Source organism: Bubalus kerabau, chromosome 11 (assembly GCF_029407905.1).
Source record: "Bubalus kerabau isolate K-KA32 ecotype Philippines breed swamp buffalo chromosome 11, PCC_UOA_SB_1v2, whole genome shotgun sequence".
Lineage (NCBI taxonomy): Eukaryota > Metazoa > Chordata > Mammalia > Artiodactyla > Bovidae > Bubalus > Bubalus kerabau.
This window is the reverse complement of record NC_073634.1, coordinates 37,141,077-37,165,035: the sequence shown is the minus strand read 5'-3', so window position 1 is coordinate 37,165,035 and position 23,959 is coordinate 37,141,077. Positions and strand designations below refer to the sequence as shown.

The following is a 23,959-nucleotide window of genomic DNA, read 5'->3' as shown; positions in this document are numbered from 1 at the left end:
ATATTCAAAGTCAGCCCATTAACCTGCTCAAAGTCCTTCAATGTCCTTCCATCATCTTCAGATTAAAATGTAAACCTATAAAGCCATCTGGCCCTGGCTACCTCAAGAGTTTTTTTTTTCCTCCTGACATGCCCCAAGCACTTAAAGCTCCAGACGAAGAAAATCATACCCCACCCCTCAAATGAAATCTCCCATGTCTTCAAGTCAAACACACAAGTGAATAAAAAAGGTCATTAGGAGGGAATAATACTTGAAACAACAACCTGTTTCTCATGCAAAGATAAGTTGGAATGAATTTCCCAGAGAAGATGAACACACCCAAGAAAATACACCATCTCCTAGGACACATAGCTTCTGGTAATCGTATTTATACCTGTCATGATATGAGAATGAATTGTATGCTCCAACAGAATGATTTGAAAAGAGAAATATTATGGATTGTTTTGGATCTATTGATATGATACTGAAATAATTCAGTTAGAGTGTGACAATTTTAACACAGAACTAATAGCAAATTCAAAAAAGGCAGTGCTGACCTTCATGAACAGTAAAATACTGAAAATAAACAATGTTGGAGAACCACAATCCCTTGACCCAAATGATTTTAAGTGACTTCACTACTATTCCTCTGACTAAATAGCTTCTTTAATACAACAAGTAGATTAATACAGTCAGTACTCAAATTTGTATCACTGGTCCTGAGTATACAGAAGCTTAAAAAAATTATGGAAATATCTTCCCAACTTAAGTAGTAACCACACAGCTCAAGAGTAGAGGTGATGATAGATGATTCATCAAATAATTAAATTTGTATTGTCTAAAATCACTGAGCCAAAGACAAGGAAATGCTTAATTATCTATTACATGTAAGTAATTTTAAACACTTTTATCATTTAATTTTGACATTAAACCTATATTTCAGGTATTATCACCACCATTTTACAAAGGAGGAAATTAAGACTAATGGAGTTTAAGTATCTTTCCAAGGAAACATGGATGGTAAGCAGGAGAACTTGGACTCAAGCCCAGAATTGCTATTCCTAATCCCCATATACAGATAATAATAAATATCTTCAGAGTTTCTGTCATTATTAAATAAGATAGCATATTAAAACACTCCATCATAATATTCAGTTCACATTATGTAAAGGGAAAGCATCCTTCCTGCCTAGTTGTAAGGATGTCTCCATAGGCCAAGTATTTCAACAACTGGATAACAATAATCTTGGCAAATTCCGTACATATTATGGACCCTAACATTGTGGTTGTAAATTTCAATGTTTTCTGTGACAAGTCAGTAACAGCAACCTGCTGGCATATATGGCTTGTGTAGATTCAGAAAGTGCATGCCACAAATACAGATATTAAATTCAAAATAAAACAAAACAAAATACCTCAGCTGTTCAGCATGAATGCATTCTCTGACATACTAAGCTCATAGGCCAACAGTTTGTGAACTTGACCTACCTGCTGAGGGCAAAGCCAGACAGAATCCTGTTAACTTAGCTTAGAATACAGCATTAGAGAGCTGATACTACATCCCTATCTCTTTCATTCTAAAAGTTAACCTCATCTGGTACCAGACAATAGTACCCATAATCTCTAGCATGTAGCCATAATAATATTTACCTAATTTTCCAATGTTTGCCATCCCTCAGGCAAGACTGATAGACCAAAGTTAACACCTAAGTTATGATCTGAACATTATTTCCCTAGTTGAGAACCAATCAGTTTATTTCCCTTGAAAACCTGAAATGAATGATGAGATTGCAGTTGGTCTTTTTTAAGTGTTCGAGTAGAATAATAATGTGGATTTTGGACTTGAACTTTTGTAAAAGCATTCCAAATTCACAAGGAAGAGAAATACATGAGAAAGCAAAAACCACGTTAAGTAAAAAATAGGGAGTTGACAGGGTGAGAAGTGAGCAGAAAAGAGAAGATTCACATTAGAAAGGAGAGATGAAGATGACAATTAGTGATAGAGTGAGAGAAAGAGAGAGAGCCAAATATGATGCAGCTTCTCAGAATTACAGAGGTAACTGTCTCTGGCTCCCACCCTTCTGGGTCTGATTTCCTTGAGCCTTCCTGCAGACTAGCACCCAAATTACATTTCCATGATGGCCACAAGTTTACAATACACAACACATTTTATATAAATGTATCTGAGTTCATTTTTACATCTTGGTGCCCAAGAGTACTCAGGTAAACACATTATCAATTCTTCCATTAGATGCATTTTTGCTTAATCCTTACATTAAAAGATCTGGAAATTTCTTCTTCTCAGAAACTTTCATTACATATGAGTCAAAGCCTAGTGAAAGTGAAAGTGAAAGTGAAGTCGCTCAGTCATGTCCGACTCTTTGCGACCCCATGGAGGGTAACCTACCAGGCTCCGCGGTCCATGGGATTTTCCAGGCAATAATACTGGAGTGGGCTGCCATTTCCTAATCCGGGGATCTTCCCAACCTAGGGATCAAACCCGGGTCTTCTGTATTGCAGACAGATGTTTACTGTCTGAGCCACTAGGGAAGCCCTAGTATATCACACCATTTTGTAAATTTCCAAAATTTCTATGTAACCCTGAGATAAGAAACTGGGGATTGATGGATAAAATGCAAAGATTATCTCTGGAAAGCCAAGGATACATCCAGAGATGTATAATTGTTTCATTTTTATAGATATTCATAAATTCTTTCTAAAAGCACTGGCATTACTGATTAATGTAATACCACAGCAATTTTACTGCAATATTTTTGGTATTACGAATACTTTTTAAATTGCATGAGACTATTTTATGTAGAATAAAACACATGCAAAAAAAAGGGCTACTGATCGTTTTTTTTTGGTATGAAGCAATAACAAGAATGAGAAAAAAAATTAACTTGGGTACTCCTGGAAGAGGATATTTGAGTGCTTTTAAAGAGGACAGCATGATATTGAGGGGAAAAAACAAACATATTGGAATATAAAGAAAAATACCCGGTTCTTATATTAGTCTTAATATAAACAAGCTATTGGAAAAGACACCATTTTTACTTTATACATTGATAACATAATTTTTAAAACAAGAATATGTTTTTGCTATTTCTTTGGACTTGTCTAAGTTGTTTGATATGTGGGTGAATTTAAAATACCCCTTGATGTAAAGATAAAACATTCAGACCAAATATTCTGCTACCAGTAAGCAGAAAGTCTTAGAAAAAAAAAAGCACATCTATTTGAAATTATCATAGCTATGAAAGTGCTGCAGAATTACTTGGGCAAGTTCAACAGAACAAATATCCAAAGAAATGAGAGAAACTTGTGGGGCCATTATTCCTTTAAAGACATATGTCAATTTTAGAAGAGATTCCTGAGATACTGAGAGACTCCTGGATTGGAAGACAAACACTGGAGTTTGGACCCTATCAAAGGAAGAAAAGGAGCAGGTTAAATCCCCTAGCTTTTCATCTCAGTTCAGTTCATTCGCTCAGTCGTGTCCGAGTCTTTGCGACCCCATGGACTGCAACATGCCAGGCCTCCCTGTCCATCACCAACTCCCAGAGTTTTCTCAAACTCAAGTCCATCGAGTCAGTGATGCCATCCAACCTTCTCATCCTCTGTTGTCCCCTTTTCCTCCCACCTTCAATCTTTCCCAGTATCAGGGTCTTTTCAAATGAGTCAGTTCTTTGCATCAGGTGGCCAAAGTATTGGAGTTTCAGCTTCAGCAACAGTCCGTCCAGTGAATATTCAGGACTGATTTCCTTTAGCATGGACTGATTGCATCTCCTTGCAGTCCAAGGGACTCTTTTCATCTAGGATCACAAAATACTATACATTAGATATGTGAGTGAATTAGAAATAGAATTGTTCTCCAAGGGACCAATGTGCTGTTCTTCTTTTCCAGTTTTTGAGATATAATTGACATAACATTGTGTAAGCTTAAGGTGTCCAACTTAAGCTTATCAAGTATATGATTTAATATACTTAAATAGTATAAAATAATTAACATAGTAGGCTCAATTAACACCTTCATCACCCTGCACAATTACCATGTTTATGGCAAACACATTTAAGCTTTACTCTTGTAGCAACTTTAAACTATATAATACAGTATTATTAACTATAGTCACCATGCTGTACATTAGATCCCCAGAACTTATTCCTCTTGTAACTGAAAGTTTATAGACTTTTTACCCATATTTTCCATTTCCCTTACCCCTATCCCTGGGCAACCTCCATTCTACTCTGTTTCTATGAAATAGGCTTTTATAAATCCTGCATATAAGTAAGATCACAAAGTATTTATCTTTCACTGTCTTATTTATTTCACCTAGTATAATGTCCTCAAGGTTCATGCAAGTTGTCACAAATGTCAGTATTCCCTTTTTTTCTCATGACAAAATATCATGTGTTACGTTCATATAAACACATGTATGTATATACACATATACACATATGTGTATACATATATGCATGTATGTGTACATATACACATACACATACATATATATACATATATTGGAGAAGGCAATGGCACCCCACTCCAGTACTCTTGCCTGGAAAATCCCATGGACAGAGGGCCTGGTGGGCTGTAGTCCATGGGGTCGCTAAGAGTTGGACACGACTGAGTGACTTCATTTTCACTTTTCACTTTCATGCATTGGAGAAGGAAATGGCAACCCACTCCAGTGTTCTTGTCTGGAGAATCCCAGGGACAGGGGAGCCTCGTGGGCTGCCATCTATGGGGTCGCACAGAGTCAGACAGGACTGAAGCAACTTAGCAGCATACATATATTCCCTTTTTTCTTGTGACAAAATATTACATGTTATGTTCATATAAATGCATGTATGTATATACACATATACATATATACACAGTGTGTGCTTAGTCGCTTAGTTGGATTTGACTCTGTGCAACACAATGGACTGTAGCTGCTAGTCTCTTCTATCCATGGGAGTTTTCCAGGCAAGAATCTTGGAGTGGGTTTCCATTTCCTCCTTCAGGCAATCTTTCTAACCCGGGAATCTAACACCTGTCTCCTGCATTGGCAGGTGGATTCAAACTGGTGGCTCAACAGTAAAGATGATGATACCACTCTAATGGCAGAAAGTAAAGAGGAACTAAATAATTACTGATGAGGGTCAAAGAGAAGAGTGAAAAAGCTAGCTTAAAACTCAGTGTTCAAAAAAACTAAGATCATGGCATCTTGTCTCATCACGTCACGGCAAATAGAAGGGGAAAATGTAGAAGCAGTGACAGATTTTATTTTCTTGGTCTCAAAAATCACTGTGAACAGTGACTGCAGCCATGAAATTAAAAGATGTTTTCTCCTTGCTATGACAAACCTGGACAGTGTATTCAAAAGCAGAGACATCACTTTGCTAACAAAGGTCTATTTAGTCAAAGTGATGGTTTTTCCAGTAGTAATGTATGGATGGGAAATTTGGACCATAAAGAAAGCTGAGTGCTGAACAATTGAGGCTTTTGAATTGTGGTGCTGAAGAAGACTCTTGAGAGCCTCATGGACTGCAGAGAGATCAAATTAATCAATCCTCAAGGAAATTAACCATGAATATCCATTGGAAGGACTGAGGTGAAACTGAAGATCCACTACTTCGGCCACCTGATGTGAAGAGCTGACTCACTGGGAAAGACCCTGATGCCGGGAAAGACTGAAGGCAAAAGGAGAAGGGGGGAGCAGAGTGAGATGATTAGATAGTATCACCAACACAAGGGACATGAATTTGAGCAATCTGCGGAAGATAGTGGAGGAAGTTAACCTGTTAACAAGTAAACCTGGAATGCTGCAGTCCATGGGGCTGCAAATAGTTGGATATGACTTAACGACTGAACAACAACATTCTATTGTTTTTTATGATATCATAAATGTAAATGCCTCTTTACTTCTACAGATATTTTCCTGTTAGGATATGAAAACATAAATAATTTCTATATGTTGATTTTATATTCTGCAACTTTACTGAAGTTTTTCGTTAGTTCTAATAATTTTTTGGTGGAGTCTAGGACTTTCCATAAATAAGGTCATATTATCTGAAAACAGATACTTTTCTTCTACCTTTAAGATTTATATGTCTTTTATTGCAAAACTACTCTGTTTAGAACTTCAGATAGTATGTTGAATAGGAGTGGTAAGAGTGGACACCCTTGTCTTGTTTGTTACCTTAGAGGAAAAGCTCTCCACCTTCCATTATCAACCTCTCTTAACTGTAGGATTTTTATGTATGGCCTTTACTATGTTGATGTATATTCCTTCTATTCCTACTTTTTTTGAAGATTTTTATCCTAAAATAATGTTATATTTTTTCAACTGACTTTTTCTGCATCTGATAAAAATCATACAATTTTTTTATTCACTGTATTAATCTGCATATCACATTATTGATTTGAATATAATGAACTATTCTTTTATCCCCTTTGATCACAGTGTATAAGTTCAAGTTTGCAGTCTCTTTCTGTTCTACATATTTGCATTAATTTTCTGCATGTTCTCACCAGACACCTTTCAAAGTTTACTTTTATCACTATCAGGACATGCACAGGGAGAGAGCCACAGAGTTGGGGGTGTGTGGGTCTGGCTTGCAGAGCACTGGTGGTGCCCATGGGCCAGTTGTGAGAAACTACAGGCAAATCATTTCCAGCAGCTCATTTATGGGCTTACTGATGGAGGCTGCAATATGGTAAATAAGATATGTCTCCCTTAATTACCCTCTGAGCATCATTATCTGCTGCTCTACCAGCCTCTTCATACCTTTAGTCTTGTAGCTCATGACTTAATGCCCTACATGGGGCAAGAGAGAAAAGGACATCTTTGGCTGTGTCCCACATAACTGGGACTCCAAACCCCCACTCACAAGGCCTCACTTTCCCCAGTGTGAAAAATCCTGGGCTAAGAAAGGTCTCTTGACATTTAGTTTTGCTAAATACCTTGAGGGAGGTATAATGTGGGTGAAGTCAAAGTGTTCCTCTTACTCTCTTAAACGAATCTAAACTTGAATATTTTTGCTTCGGTGGTATACTGGAATTTTTCTTCTGGTCTCTTAGATTTCTACAAAAGTCCTTTCATATGTGGGTTATTGTTTAAAACAGTGTTCTCCAGGGACTCCTGGACCACACTGAGACAGGCTGGAACCAGACTATAGACTACTACAGGTTTCACAGCTGTGAGTAAAGTCTGTACACCTACTGCCTGATGCATGAGTGGGTGAAACTCCTCCTGGATTCCTTGGTATATGGTGTTGGATCCCACAGTGTCCACAACATGTTGTGTATGAATGAAGGACTGTTGTTGTGGGGTGGGACACAAGGAGGAATGTCTTATTTGGCCATCTTGCTGACCTCATTCGAAAGACCAGTTTTAAATCATTCTGATAACTAATTATATTCTGGTAATCCAGGATTGCTAATTGACTTATAGCTACATGCCTAAAACAAACTTATATCTTATCTGGAATGAAATTATATCATTCTGCTCTTTATCTATCAAACTTATTCATCAATAAAAAATAATCTGACTTATAAGATGACCAAGTGATCTGACTTAAAAAAATCAAGAGAAAGAATATAAATAGATACAAAATCATAGTGTATCCAGATAATAGTCTTATAAGACATGGACTTTAAACCAGCTGTGATTCATAAATAGTCTGTGAGCTAAATATTTTTTATACATTTAAAGGTTTGTAAAAACAAAGACACAACAGTAGCAATAATGACGGTAACACAAAGACAATTATGGGACAGGGCTGTACATAGCCCACAAAGACTAAAACATTTATGGTCTTGCTCTTTATATAGAAAAATATTGCCAACTCTGTTCTAGGAAATAAAATGCATTGTTATTTCAGCAGAAAATGGAAACTTTCAAAAACGAAGCAAAGGGAAATTTGAACTTAAAATACAATATCTGATATTGAGCAAACATGAGATTGGGTTTAATTGAAGATAATATACCCTTAGAGACTTAATTGCTCTATATTAGCTTTGAGTGAAGTAGCAAGTGTGGATTAAAAAGGTTGGTAACATAAGAAATACTTGAAGAGATCATAGGTGGTAATTTTCCAAAACTGATGAAAGATATCCAACCATATATTCAACAATTGCTACAAATACAAAGAAAATCACAACTAGGCACAAAAGTATAAACATACTGAAGACACAGAAAATCTTAAGATTATCATTTTTCAAACAAAATGAAAGGATATACTACCTTCAGTAGCTTAGTAAGATTGACTGCTAACCTCTCAATGAAACAATGAAACACTGCCTTCTGTCTTGGAAGACAATTAAATAACTTCATATTTGGAGGGATGATGAAGGACTAGCTGAAAGTCTTTATGCAGACTGTAGGAAAGTCTTTATCCAGTCAGATTTTCTTCAGAAGTTAGTGTAAAAGAAAGATATTTTACATACACACATACCAACTAATAAAATTTATCAGAACCAGATATGAATTTAAGAAACACTAAAGTTATACATCAAGTGTAATGAAAAATATCCCAAATTGTGACTATAAGATTAAGGAAAAAATGACCCCTTCAAAATTAAATACTTTCTGCAGAAAAATAGCAGTAACAATAACTTGTATAGCTTTAAATATATATGTAATTAAAATACACATAGCAAACATTCTTAGAATTGATGCTGAGTTATATGAAGAATATAGTTTTATTCAGGAAGGTCACTGGCCTCATAGCTAAGGATGTGCAAGATACAACAATAAATATTATGCTAGATCTTGAATCAAAGTATTTGTGAATTTGAAAGCATTTGCTTTGTTTTGATACAGAAATGTAGAAATTAAAAGTCTGAATCAGATGTTTACCGTTATGTTCTCCTTTCCTGATGGAAAGAATATTAAAAGATCTCTTAAGATATCTCATAGATCTTGGCTGCTGCTGCTGCTACTAACTTGCTTCAATCATGTCTGACACTGTGCAACCCCATAGACGGCAGCCTACCAGGCTCTTCCGTCCATGGGATTTTTCCAGGCAAGAGTACTGGAGTGGGTTGCCATTTCCTTCTCCACATAGACTTTGGGGAATTTATTATTTCCCAGGTCAGTCTTACATGTTCAGAAACTTGACTTTTGTTCGTAAAATGACAATAGATTTTTCTCTCAAGGGAAACCTCCTTTTTACCAAATCGTATTAGTTCATGAAGCCAAATTATTAAATGTTATATGCATATCTCATAATATTCAAAATATACCACCCAGCTGACAACCCTGTATTCTCTATAATGTAATGTTATTTTCTATGAGAATTATCACCAAAAATGGGAGATAGTTTTTGGAATAATCAGACTAGTTTCACTGTGTAGAAACCTATTTATTTATTTATTTTATTTTTTTAAACTTTATTTTATTTTTAAACTTTACAATATTGTATTGGTTTTGCCAAATATCGAAATGAATCCACCACAGGTGTACATGTGTTCCCCATCCTGAACTCTCCTCCCTCCTCCCTCCCCATACCATCCCTCTGGGTCATCCCAGTGCACCAGCCCCAAGCATCCAGTATCGTGCATCGAACCTGGACTGGCAACTCGTTCCATATATGATATTATACGTATTTCAATGCCATTCTCCCAAATCATCCCACCCTCTCCCTCTCCCACAGAGTCCAAAAGACTGTTCTATACATCAGTGTCTCTTTTGCTGTCTCATACACAGGGTTATTGTTACCATCTTTCTAAATTCCATATATATGCATTAATATACTGTATTGGTGTTTTTCTTTCTGGCTTACTTCACTCTGTATAATAGGCTCCAGTTTCATCCACCTCATTAGAACTGATTCAAATGTATTCTTTTTAATGGCTGAGTAATACTCCATTGTGTATATGCACCATAGCTTTCTTATCCATTCATCTGCTGATGGACATCTAGGTTGCTTCCATGTCCTGGCTATTATAAACAGTGCTGTGATAAACATTGGGGTACACGTGTCTCTTTCCCTTCTGGTTTCCTCAGTGTGTATGCCCAGCAGTGGGATTGCTGGATCATAAGGCAGTTCTATTTCCAGTTTTTTAAGGAATCTCCACACTGTTCTCCATAGTGGCTGTACTAGTTTGCATTCCCACCAACAGTGTAAGAGGGTTCCCTTTTCTCCACACCCTCTCCAGCATTTATTACTTGTAGACTTTTGGATTGTAGCCATTCTGACTGTTGTGAAATGGTACCTCATAGTGGTTTTGATTTGCATTTCTCTGATAATGAGTGATGTTGAGCATCTTTTCATGTGTTTGTTAGCCATCTGTATGTCTTCTTTGGAGAAATGTCTATTTAGTTCTTTGGCCCATTTTTTGATTGAATAATTTAATATGCTTAAATTGACATTGGGATTACTATGTTTCTTCAAGCAATTTTAATATGTCTGCTTTAGTTTATTTTGGGTTGATTTTACACTTTAAATTACAGAGACTGGACTTCCTTGGTGGTCCAGTAGCTAAGACTCCACATTCCTAGTCTGGGTTCTATCCATGGTCAAAGAACTAGATCCCACATGCCACAAATGACAGTTCATATGCTGCAAGTAAAAGATCTTGCATAGCCAAATAAATAAATATTTTAAAAAATAAATTACAGAATATACTCACATTTCTCTTATTTCTAATATTTTGACTGCTTCACCTATATACTAATGACAGAAATTTTAATATTCTTCTTAAGAAAGATAAAAATACATCAACTATACATATATGTTATTCCAACTTGTGTGCAATTGTGTTTTCCCAACTTGTCTCTGTTGGTTATTGTTGCTCTAAAAATTTCTGATGAGAAATTTAACACTGTTTTTTCAACTTGGTGAACAATGACATTTTTCACACTATTTACAGCTTCATAAGGATTGACTGACAGGCAGTGTCAAATGGGTAAATGGCTCTCTTTGACATGTTATAAAAACTGACAATCAGTTAAAAGCTCGTGGGGCAAAGCAGTAATACATAAAGCTAGAGATACATTCAAAATGTACTCAATAAATATATGTATATATACAACTGATTCACTTTCCTGTACAGCAGAAAATAACACAACACTGTAAAGCAAGTATACTCCAATAAAAATAAATAAATGTACTAAAAAAATGACTACCATAGAAAGTTTTTCAACCAGAGAATTAAGGAGAATCTAGATAATTTAAAAATAATAAGGACATATGACATTGGTCCTAGCTATACCAGAAGATTGGTTAACTTTATCTAGATGGGGAAGGTCTTTATCTATCTATATATAGAATAGTCCTAAAACTCAAAGTGAATTTTTAATAGCAGATAACACATATACTAAATAGGTATGACTAAATAAGTAGAAAACATAAATGAATTACATTAGAATAGTGTGAATTTAAGACTTTTCATTCTAAAGATCTTAAGAGAATGTGCTGTGTTTCTATTCCTCACTTAGGCCCTTACCAATGACTGAGTTATAAACATAAGCTCATTTCTTTGCTTGAGTAAGTTATTTCAAGAGAATGTCAAATTAGACACGATAAAGCTTCCCTGGACAAGAAGTAAAATTCAGTCATTTTGTACATGAGAAAACTAGAGATCAAAGAAACGATTTAGATTTTTAAGGCTACACAAGAAGAGATTTATGTAAGTGTTTACACATAGGTAAATAAACTAGCTTAACATAAATGGATGAGTAAGATATGACTTAAAAAGAAAGACATAGAGGGAAGATTTAGTGGTATCAAATGACAAGTTTTGTTAAAAACAGCATTACAAAATGATCACCTCATCAAATAATTGAATGAAACATATTTAACTTAATATAGATGAACTACACATCTAGAATGTAGTTCATCCAACTTCCTCTGAACTCAGCACTATCAAACCAATTCTGCTATACTTTAACCAGCTTCTAGCATGACCTCTCAAGCAGGACACTCACAAATTAGAATCTCTCTCTTCCAAAAGTTCATGGCTTTAGAGCCTGCAGGTGATATTGGTAAAGGATACTCAGGAGTTGATTATAACAAAAATTACAAGTCTTAGAAGACACCAGAAAGCAGTAGCTATGAAGGGGATATCAAAACAAATTGTAGGAACTAGCTAGGAGTTGGACACGACAGAGCAACTTCACTTTCACTTCTCACTTTCATGCGTTGGAGAAGGAAATGGCAACCCACTCCAGTGTTCTTGCCTGGAGAATCGGTGGGCCACCGTCTATGGGGTCACACAGAGTCGGACACGACTGAAGTGACTTAGCAGCAGCAGCAAAAAAATAGACATAAATCAGTAATCTACTTCTCTGTATCTGTTAACAACTCTTAGATTAGAGTATGTTTAGATTTAATTTTATTTATTTTTAGAGTGGTTTCCTGGCCTCATTCATATTTGTTTAGTCTCATATTAGGATAATTTCTTGTTAAGTTCTATATTTCACAGAACAGTTTATAATTAAAGTTGAATGCAGCCTAACTGGACAACCTACGTTGATCCAGTTTAAAATAACTGTGCTCAGTCATTTCTGACTCTTTTCAACCCTATGAACTGTGCCTACCAGGTTCCTCCATCAGTGGGATTTCCCAGGCAAGAATACTCGAGTTGGTTGCCATTTCCTCCTCCAGGGGATCTTTCCAACCAAGGGATGAACCCATGTCTCCTGTATTGGCAGATGGATTCTTTACCACCAGGTAGCCACCTGGGAGTCCCAAAATAACATTGTTCAGTTCAGTTCTGTCGCTCAGTCGTGTCTGATTCTTTGAGACCCCATGGACTGCAGCACACCAGGCCTCCCTATCCATCACCAACTCCCAGAATTTACCCAAACTCAGGACCATTGAGTCGGTGATGCCATCCAACCATCTCATCCTCTGTCATCCCCTTCTCCTGCCTTCAATCTTTCCCAGCATGAGGGTCTTTTCAAGTGAATCAGCTCTTTGCATGAGGTGGCCAAAATACTGGGAGTTTCAGCCTCAACATCAGTCCTTCCAGTGAACGCTCAGGACTGATTTCCTTTAGGATGTACTAGTTGGATCTCCTTGCAGTCCAAGGGACTCTCAAGAGTCTTGAATAGATCACAAATTTCACTGATTACAGAAATACTGTTTCAAAGAAAAAAGTCATATTTTATGTGGAAGGGACTTAACCAATGCCAAATGGTTAAAAGAAGATGTGACTGAGAACCTGGTATCCTTAGAAATATCAGCGGTTGCCAAACTTAGTGGATTTTTGGAAGCTACATTTCCATACCCATCCACAGGAATTCCAATTATGTAGTCTTGGGATGAGTCCGTAAACTGTAGCTTACCAACAACTATGCCCCCACTGCACACACACAAGCACACAACAAAATGCAGGTGAATATAATAATCAGTTAAGTTAGGGTTCATTATGATGAATGATCATGGGCATTTCACTTTAGCTCATTCATAAATGTAAGAAGCTATGTATTTCTAAAGTGACTTTTGATTGCAAATTTTATATGTCTGATATAGCCTCTTGCTAGTCCAGTGATTTCTTCTTGAGGATATCTGATCCCCTCAGCATCGCTTAAGGAGAGTTTGCTCTCTCTGGAGGCTATCTGTTCCACTGTCATAAAGCTCCCAATGCTGACTCAAAATACTGCAGCTTCTACTGCTTTGTCCAAGTTCTACCCTTTTAAAAGTATGTATTCCTGTCCATCTGATAGCCCTTCAGATGCTTAAAGGCTGGGTTTGCATCTTTCCTTCAAAATTTCTTCTCTAGGTTAAAAAAAGATGTAAAGATTATAACCATGAAAGAATATAATTTCTTCTCAATAAGCTACTTAAAATGGAACAAGTTCTCAATATCAGTAAGATGATGTCTCACTAGAAAAGAAGAAAAATCAGTGAAATAATTTGGAATTTTGTATCAATACTTACATTTAGAGGAAATCTTGCCAAGAAAGAGGCTGAGGAAAATTGTAGGAGTGTTACAGCCTACCAGCAGATGGGGTGTGGTAAATTCCAAAGTGAGAAATGGAAGACTGAGAAAAAAATAATAAAAGTACATACATAATTTTTAAAATTAAACTGTGTAGGCTGTAGCATATTCTTTTAAAATCATGATATTGTTTTGGATATCCTGTTTCTAGTGATGAACAATTAATCAAATTGATTTGTCAAGATTTCTTTTATACAATATAGTCATTCAAATATAACTAAATTTATAAATTATAACTGAACTAGTTACATAAAACAAAAATAAGATGCAATCTATAAAACAGAGGATAAAGGAGTCATAATAGAAATACTATTTATCTATGAAAATATGAACATGATAAAAATAAATTATACACCAAATCCAATAATTATATAAATAGGTTCCCTCTAACATAAAAAAGAGATTAATTCAGAAAAAATAAAGGAAATACAATTCAGGAAAAGGATTATTAAACTTATTTCAAGCGATGCAATTACTGCTACTGCTAAGTCACTTCAGTCGTGTCCGACTCTGTGCTACCCCATAGACGGCAGCCTACCAGGCTCCCCCGTCCCTGGGATTCTCCAGGCAAGAACACTGGAGTGGGTTGCCATTTCCTTCTCCAATGCATGAAAGTGAAAGTGAAGTCGCTCAGTCGTGTCCAACTCCTAGCGACGCCATGGACTGCAGCCTACCAGGCTCCTCTGCCCATGGGATTTGCCAGGCAAGAGTACTGGAGTGGGGTGCCATAGTTACTAGCTGCTTGCAAATGTATATGTAATCAAAGCTCCAGGACAGTCTTATCAGTCCTTTTTCTTATATAATCAAAGTTTTAGTTTCTTCTTTATTTAGTTTTTCCTTTATTTCTGACAAACTTATTACTTCTCTCCCCACTCTCAAAACTGCTATATGCTTTGCAAAACTGTTAGATCAAAAGTCCTTTTTTCTAAATATGCTGTGGATTGTCTCATGACCATTTTGATCAGTTTTCCTTCTTGAAACTATCTTTAAGTTCAAAGACTTTTAAATGTCCTGATTTTTCATTGTACTTGTGTCTGTCTTTCTGATGATTTTCTTTTTTCCATTTGTCTTTCTACAAAAAGCAAATCTACTCTTGTTTCTCTAAAACAATATCAATAACAATCAGTCTTTAATATAAAGCTCTACTTCTGAACTCTCAGTAAGCTTCTAATCCCTTATCTCCAACTCTCTCCTTAATATATCTATTTGAATGTCAGGCTATTATCTTCCAGAATCAAAGACTGTTAAAGTTCCAACTGACCTGAAGATCATCTAGGCAAATCTCAAGTTCCAGATAAGGGTATAACTTGAAAGAATAACCATTCAAAGTCACTCAGATCATAGGGGTAGGACAAAGACTAATGCGGGAGTTCTGTATTTTCCAGTCCAAAAATAGTATGTTATATACCACATACATGATTTCTGTTTTGTTGATAATTTAGACTAAATTCATAAATTTTATAGACCATAATTTATTAAAGAAAATTAGCATGTAGGAAAGGATATGGTTAATATCAACAATTTTAAGCCAAATAAATATGCTTGGCTGTGTTCAAAATTGACTCAAAAAACAATTAACTATTGGACTGAACAAGATTTATTTTTGAATTTTTGAGGACCTATAAAATAATTTGCTTTGATTGGCTCAGTTCTTGTGGGTTGATAAACTTGATATCTCAACTATGTCTCAAAAATCTGAATCTGCTCCAATGGCTGTATTAAGAATGCTCTTATCAAATTTAGATGTTTGGGATGGCAGAAACTTGAGTATCTCTGCCGACCCAGTCCCAGGGAAACACTCGTGACAAGTGGTAAAAAGTATAAGAAAGATAACAATTCAAAGACTCTGAAAATTATTCTAATGACACAGAGAAAGTTAAGAAACATTTATTTTGGAAAATTTACTAAATTTTGGTAAGAACACTGCAAGTCTATGGCACTTGACTATGACCTGTTCCTGTATTCCCCTATTCTCCCTACCCTTCTGTGGTAAGCACAGCCCCCAACATGCCTGGTCCCTCTGACAAGTTTCTCTCATCAACATTTTTAGGCTTATCAGCAGCCTAGAATCTGGACTTACTTTCTCAATTTCATGCCCTGATCACCGATATGCATGTTTATCTCTATTAAAGTAATAAGGCTTGACTGTTTAAAAAAAAAAAAAAGTATGATAATAGAAACATCAATCTAGGCAGTACAACCAGTAAAATAGGGTTTCCCTCTCCCTTTACCTCTCAGTCAAAGATGGTATTTCAACATAAGGGGCAGGCCACTTGAATTTTTCTTCTCCACTCCACCCCCAAACAGCAGAGGCTAAACTCCTGGTGAGTGTTGAAACAACTTAGGGGCTTCCTTCCTCAACCCACCCTTTCCACCGAGCAGAGGATTTACTCTAGGCTGACATTTTTCTGGTCTTTATTGGCCTTTCCTCAACTCATTTATTGGGCAAAAGTTCCATATTCAGAGATGTAGGCTGAGAAGCCTACTATACTCACTCAATACCCTCATAATGGGATGGTATCATCCAAGGAGAAGGGGAATACTGTCCCTATCCTCAGCTGTGGAGTAGAGGCTCACAGATTTGCCACGTGAGATAGGCAGGTAAGGAAAAGTGAAAGTGAAAGTTGCTCAGTCATGTCCGACTCTTAGTGAACCCATGGACTATACAGCCCATGGAATTCTCCAGGCCAGAATACTGGAGTTGGTAGCCTTTCCCTTCTTCAGGGGATCTTCCCAACCCAGGGATTGAACCCAGGTCTCCCGCATTGCAGGCGGATTCTTTACCAGCTGAGTCACAAGGGAAACCCAAGAATACTGGAGTGGGTAGCCTATCCCTTCTCCAATGGATCTTCCAGACCCAGGAATCGAACTGGAGCCTCCTGCATTGCAGGCGGATTCTTTACCAACTGAACTATCAGGGAAAGTGAAAGTGAAGGTGAAGTCGCTCAGTCGTGTCAGACTCTTTGTGACCCCATGCACTGTAGCCCACAAGGCTCCTCCATCCATTGGATTCTCCAGGCAAGAATATTGGAAGCCCACAGTTAAAGAAAACTCTCCTCAAAGTTACTGAGAATTTAGTGCAATTTAATTGTAGACACACATGGATCTTCCATTTCTGAGTGGGCTTTATAAGGGAATTTGGATCAAATTGTTGCCACTGCTGCTGCTTCTGCTGCTAAGTCACTTCAATCGTATCCAACTCTATGCGACCCTATGGACAGCAGCCCACCAGGCTCCTCTGTCCCTGGGATTTTCCAGGCAAGAATACTGGAGTGGGTCGCCATTTTCTTCTCCAATGCATGCATGCATGCTCAGTCGCTTCAGTCATGTCTGACTCTGTGTGACTCTATGGACAGCACCCCACCTTGCTCCTGTGTCCATGGGATTCTCCAGGCAAGAATACTGGAGTGGGTTGCTATTTCCTTCTCCATAATTGTTGCTACATTACTATCAAATATCAGAGTCTCTTTGATTCCAGCTCTGGACCCTAATAGCCAGTTCTGGTACAAACAAAAAAAGTTCTGTTAGATAAGAAGTTAGCTATGCACATATGACAGGCAGCCCCATGGGCTGAATATTCAATAGTCTCTAATCCTGCTATTTACCAACCCACCCAAAACAGACCCCCATCAGTCCTTCAAAATGGTCATGAGCCTGGAAAAAATCCCCCACTAGCCAAGAGGAGGCACATGTGCACATCTCACATTATCTTGTCCTTAGATAACCTTTGGCAGCCATTGGGCTTATTAAAATGTTCATAAATATTCTATGGATAAATACATCTAATTATAACTGACTGAATTATGGGCAGGGCCTGCTCAATAGGGCCTCTTATTATATAACTGGCAGCTGCTGTTAATTAAGACTATCAATCAACAACCACCTGGATTATGCAAAAAACCTTGCCTTAAAAGCTGTATACCCCAGCCCTCCTTGGCCATTACCTTCCTTGGCCTGGCTTACCTCTCTTGAGGTGTTCTTTCAGCTCTCTCTTTCAATAAACTCTCCTGCAACTGGTAAGAAACAAGGCCCAAGGTAGAAGTAGTAATGGTTTCACTCAACCTTCTGTTACCGGGATATTCTATGATTCATGGCAAGAATTTGGTCAAAGCACTCAAGGCTCATTTTCTTCTTGCTATATCAAAACTTGATCCTGAACTTTTATATTACAAAGTTGGAGTAACACATTAGCCTAAAACCTGGTCTAAACCCTAACTCATTAAATATTGCAAGCCCTCTCCCAACTCAAAAAAAAAATTATAATACTGAATTTTGGTGAAATCAATGTATAAAAGTATAGTGCCTTTTTTTTTTTTTTTTTTTTTGCCTGCAAGGACATATTCAATACCTGATCTATTTAGGTTAAAAAAAAAAGAAATTTGATAACACACAGGTTGTATGTGTTGATACAATGCAGCTATCACCTCTGTTCTAACCAAAGTATATTTTACATGAACATTTTCTCTCTCACTGAGAAATCTTTACTGGTTTTCTACATATTTCCTTTTAATTGTTATACTTCCTTATATCACTAAGTTTTTTCTTACAATGCAGGGGAAGGGGGGATATAAAAATAATTATCTTAGATATAAAAATAATTATCTCCTTAAAATAGTTTTAAATAATTTGAAAGCTACATATTTTCAAGGAAATACACAGAAAAATTCAAGACAGTTTTAAAATTGTTCACAGCGGTAGTATCCAATCATTATCCAAGACATGTATTCCATTTTTTTGGTTTCGATATGAGAAACAGAAATCCACATATCCACACAAAAACAAGGCTCACTCGTTTTCCCTCCCCTTCTTCAGAGAAAAAGACCTTGTCATAAGTATAAAAGCCTCAGCAAAGTTTAAGATTTAAAATTTCATTAATTTATCAGAAGCATTTAGGCAAATTACCTCAGTGTTGAGACGATACAAAGTAACTTCAAAGTTTCTTTCTTTCTTTTTTTTTTTTTTAAACGAGTTTGGAAATACAATGTGTGGCGATTCTTTTCCCCTGGGAAACTTTAACAATTCTGTATAATTAAAAACCGACCTGGAGGATGGGCAAGTCAGAATGGCATTAGGTTTCAGGGCCTCGGAAGCTGGCGGACTCGGACTGTGGCCCCACAGCTGCACCTCACAGGTTGGTGTTGCCGCCCCGGGAGATTCCCGAGCGTTGGTTCTGGAGGCAGTGAGAATTGCAGCCCGAGCATGCGCAGCTTGCTGCCTGGGGTGTCCGGCTCCTGTCAGGGCAGTCCCGCAAGAGCGCGACATCTGTGCGGGATCCAGTTTCTAGTCCCCTGACAGTGCTCCTGAAAGAGCCCAGACCTCACTATGCCTCCAAGTTTTGTGAGCGGTCAGGAGTCTTAGGGGACTGAGATTTACTTGATACGTGACGTGTACGAGACTCCTGAGAACGGCTCCGGAACCGCGGCCCTCTGGCATCCAGGACACTAAGGTAATTTTTTTTTCAAAACTTGTTTATATATATATGTGTGTGTGTGTGTGTGTGTGTGTATATATATATACACACACACACACACATACTTTTTTTCTTGTACAACTGAAGCATGATGTGACTGTCAACACACTCAACAGTTTATACTACAACTATAGTTTTTAAAGAAATATTAAGATAACTAATATACAAGCTATATGTCAGAAGATGATGAGAACAGCTGAAAAACTAGTTACTGGGTGGTGTCCGTTTTACATGAGGTATTGTTTTGATAGATTGATGTCCCTGGGAAGTAAATTCTGGTACAAAGTATTGGGAGAACCCTAAGCAATCCTGTACTGTTTTACCTGGAGTGCCTGGAACATGAGACCTTGACTACTCTTAAACAAGACATTTCTCAAGACTGTATATGTAGAAAGAAATCTTGAGGCATGCCATGATGTCTCCCTTCATGAGGAAGAGTCGGCTTCTTCCATGCTTGTTTTAAAGAACCTGATTCCCTAAGCTACATGTTCCTCTTTAAGGGAATGCACAGTGTGTGCAGGTATCCATCTGACCTTTCATTTGCATTGTTGGGCTTGAGGGTCATGGGAGAACTGATTCAAGCTTTATTCTCATGCTGCTTGCTTTGCTATGAGTAATAACTTCATTTGGCTCTGAACCAGAAGTCCTGTTTCTTTCACAGCTCTGAACTAGGAGTCTCCTTTCTTCTGCTAGCCTTCTTGAAAGGGTAACAGAGTAACTGGTAGTTTCTAAGTAGGATACAGACACATTTCAGACCCTTATACATGAAGAAATTGTGTGGGGGTGGGGGGGAGGGTGTTTTCTGTGGGGTCGTAAAAGAGGCAAAGCTAGGCAGAAGGAAACGATCTATGGTGCAGTCACACCAAAGATCCCAGACAGTGCTGCAAAGAAATTGGGATCAGGGCTAACCCAGCAGACAAGCAACATGGATCAGGGATAACCCAGCAGATATGCAACAAATGGAGACAAGAAGATCTGGCCTGTGTGTCTGCATGTGGACTGCCCCCCAAAATGAAGCCTGCTCTTGAGCATGGTGGCCTCTCTTTGTCTAAAGGCAAGGGAAATAGCAAAGCCCAGGGAGTGCACCCTAGCATCCACTAGGGCTGCAAATAAAAAATATCAAAAGAATGGCCTCTGACAAAACAATGAGTTTTCTCTAGAAATATATGGCTTTTCTCTATTGTCATGCAATAGCATTTGTGAGTTTTAAAAATACACTTCTGAGGTAAAACTCTGTTTTAAAAATTTTAGATTGCATGTGTGAATAGACTCAAGTAAAATAGTAACTTTGGTAAGATTTGTGACTTTTATTTTGTAATAACTGTGCCGTGTAAGCCTTTATGGTTAATTATGGACAGTATCAATTATCAACAACTAAAAACATTTTCCAATTAACTACTGCCTTCTTTCCTCATTCACCCAGACACTCTGGTAATTTCTTATATATTACATCTAAAATGTGGTTTACAAGCATATGAATTACAGATTCGGACTATCTGAGTTAGAATTCTAACTCTTACATTTTTGCTTTACTTTGCACACATTGCTTAATTTGTCTTTGCTACAGATTTCTCTTTATTACAGAACAGATAATGATTGTGTTTAGATCAAAGGCTTACTTCACTTGAATCTCACTACTGGATTTTTAAGTGCATAGGGAGAAGGAAATGGCAACCCACTCTAGTACTCTTGCCTGGAAACTCCCATGGATGGAGGAGCCTGGTAGCCCATGCCATTGTTAAGAGTCAGACACGATTGGGTGACTTCACTTTCATTTTTCACTTTCAGGAATTGGAGAAAGAAATGGCAATCCATTCCAGTATTCTTGCCTGGAGAATCCCAGAGACAGAGGAGCCTGGTGGGCTGCTGTCTATGGGGTCGCACAGGGTCGGATACAAATGAAGTGACTTAGCAGCAGCAGCAGCAGCAGGGAATGTCTTATTTAATACCAATTAAGTATCACCAATATTAATTGCATGGCCTGACATACAGATGAAATTAACTGCTTGTTGAATAAATGGATTAAATTATAATGCATTTTCAATGTTACTAGGTTTGATCCAGAAACATAATTTTACACTTAGAGACCTTCATAGAAGATAAAGATAAAAGCAAAGCTGTCAGTAGAGATGGTTTTGAGTAACAAATGTAGTGTCTGAGGACAGTGCTAAATGTCTGAAATGTTGTTTAACAAGGGAGAATAGCTAACACCTCCAAACATAATGCTCTTACTTTTTGGTGCACTTGATAGCAAAATTTCCTATCCTTTATTACAATAATGAAAAGTATATAAGCTAGCAGGGACTAAAAGAATAAGAAGTAATATTTTATTATTATTCAAGGTTATCAGTATAATGATATATGAATTATTGTACCGTGTGTGCTTAGGTGCTCAGTTGTGTCCAACTCTGAGACCCCATGGACTGTAGCCTGCAAGTCCCCTCTGTCCATGGGATTTCCCAGGTAAGAATACTGGAGTGAGTTGCCAGTTTCTTCTCCAAGGGATCTTCCTAACTCTGGGATCAAAGCCACTTCTCTTGTATTTCCTTGCATTCACAGGCAGATTCTTTACCAACTGCACCACAGAAGCACTTGAGAAAGTGTACCTGCTTTCTTTGGAGGAACATCATGAAAAAGTTGGTACCTAAGCTATAACTTTATAATTGTGAGAAAATCTAAATGAACTTAAGATAAGGGTAAAAGAAGAGGTCTTAAGAGAGACTGTTCCAAGCAGTTCCAATTTAGCTCAAATGATGAAAATGAGTAAAGTGAAAGAAGAGAAAAAGTCAGAGAGATGATTGGGGTGGGGAAGTCTTTGTTCAGATTCCCTCTAAAGCAGAGCCCAAGCCAGTGATGTAGATATTGATGTTGGCATTTTATTAGAAAGGTGATCCCATAAAGCAGGATTGAAAGCACAGGAAGGGTGATTCGATTAAAAAGAAAAAATTGATATAAGAATAATTATTTTATAATAGGGGCTCAATTTCATCACACCTCCTGAGAAAGATAAATAACAGTTCTTTGAGATATCCTCCTTGAAGGAAAGTTGCATGGCTCAAGGTAACCAGGAAATTAAAACTCCCCTCCAGGTCCTCCCCACCATTCATTTCAGTCCAATGACAAATTAACTCATTGGCTTCTGTGGCCCTACAAAATAGGCGAGCCCTGGACCTTCTCACCACAAAAAAAGGGAGAGACCTGCCTTTTTCTAGGAAAAGACTGCTGCTATTTTGTTAATGAAATGGACATAGTCCGGGACAGAGTCAAAGAACTTAGAGACAGAATTGAACGCCACAAAAAAGAATTACAAAACCTTTACACTCCCCAAAACCTGTTCCAACAGGCCCTCCCTTGGTTACTTCCTTTCTTTGGACCATTGGTACTTATCATTTTATTCCTTTTATTTGGACCCTGTCTCTTCAATCTCTTTCAAAGTTTTCTCCAAGAACGGATTTGGGCCATCTCTCGAGACCAAGTCAAGACTGTTCTTTTCCTTGAAACCCTGATGGCAAGAATAGAAAATCAACACTACGGGCCTTAAACTTCCTTCCTCCCAGACTACAAACCCCTGACCCTCATTTATCAGCATAAAGAAGCCCTGAACACTAACGGCACCCACATCTCTTTCTCTTTTTATATATATTCCTTAAAGTCAAAAATGAAGGAAAGTTGCATGGCTCAAGGTAACCTGGAATTAAAACTCCCCTCTAGGTCCTCCCCACCATTCTGGCAAAACAGAGAACTATCTCACCCAAAGAAAAAAATAGACATTAGGTTGATTATGCCCAGCTCCAAGCTGGCCCAGCCTCTGGCCGATCTCCAGAACTCCTTGCCCCAGCTGTTTAAGAGATAACTACTCCCAGCAACCTTGGAGAAGAACAGGCCCCCTTAAGACGGCAGCTTTCTACACACATGCGTATATATACTTACTCTTCTTAGATAAGTGCAGCAGCTCACTAATCTGACTGTTGCCCCTTTTTGCCTCATTAAAGGTGATCTGTTCCTGTAGAGTGCCAGTCTCATTCTTTTTCTGAATCTTGCCTACTCTAACTCCATACCTTACACTCCTAAAGGAAAGAAGGCTGGGATATTTACTTACAGGCACTACTATCAATTGATCTTGTCTTAAGGCATTAATTCCTCCATATTTCCATATTTCTGTGGGAACTCTCCCAGCCTGGCACTGTATTCCACCCCAAGAGGAGAATCCTTGGACTGGAAGGCAAGTTAAGGATTTCCAATGTATATTTCAGGTGGGATGTTGCCATCAAGAGATCAGTTGGAAACATAAACTGTGGACATGAACTCTCCATAGTAGCTGCATATGAAATCAGAGATGGGCTACAGAGATGTTATATGAGGCACAAACTTGTCTGCTACAAGTAAATAAGCAGCGTTAGACAATGCAAGCCTTGTGTACCTTATTAGGGAGCTTGGAATTTACCTACTTGTGTTTATGAACTGAACAGAGACTAGTATAAGTCAGAGACTATTATGATCAGATAATAGATGGGGAAACAGGGGAAACAGTGGCTGATTTTATTTTTCTGGGCTCCAAAATCACTGCAGATGGT

At 37.7% G+C, this 23,959-nt stretch overlaps 1 long non-coding RNA gene across 1 annotated transcript in view; it reads right to left on the bottom strand.

Moving 5' to 3' along the window:
- LOC129622399 (uncharacterized) overlaps nucleotides 1–19,054 on the bottom strand; it is a 137,441-nt gene extending 118,387 nt beyond the window's left edge. Inside the window, exons 1-2 of the long non-coding RNA XR_008699960.1 lie at nucleotides 18,957–19,054; nucleotides 13,855–13,958 (exon numbers count right to left, since the gene is read on the bottom strand). This is a non-coding gene — a long non-coding RNA (uncharacterized LOC129622399). The remainder of the gene's footprint in view (nucleotides 1–13,854; nucleotides 13,959–18,956) is intronic.
- Nucleotides 19,055–23,959: the final 4,905 nt, after the last annotated feature.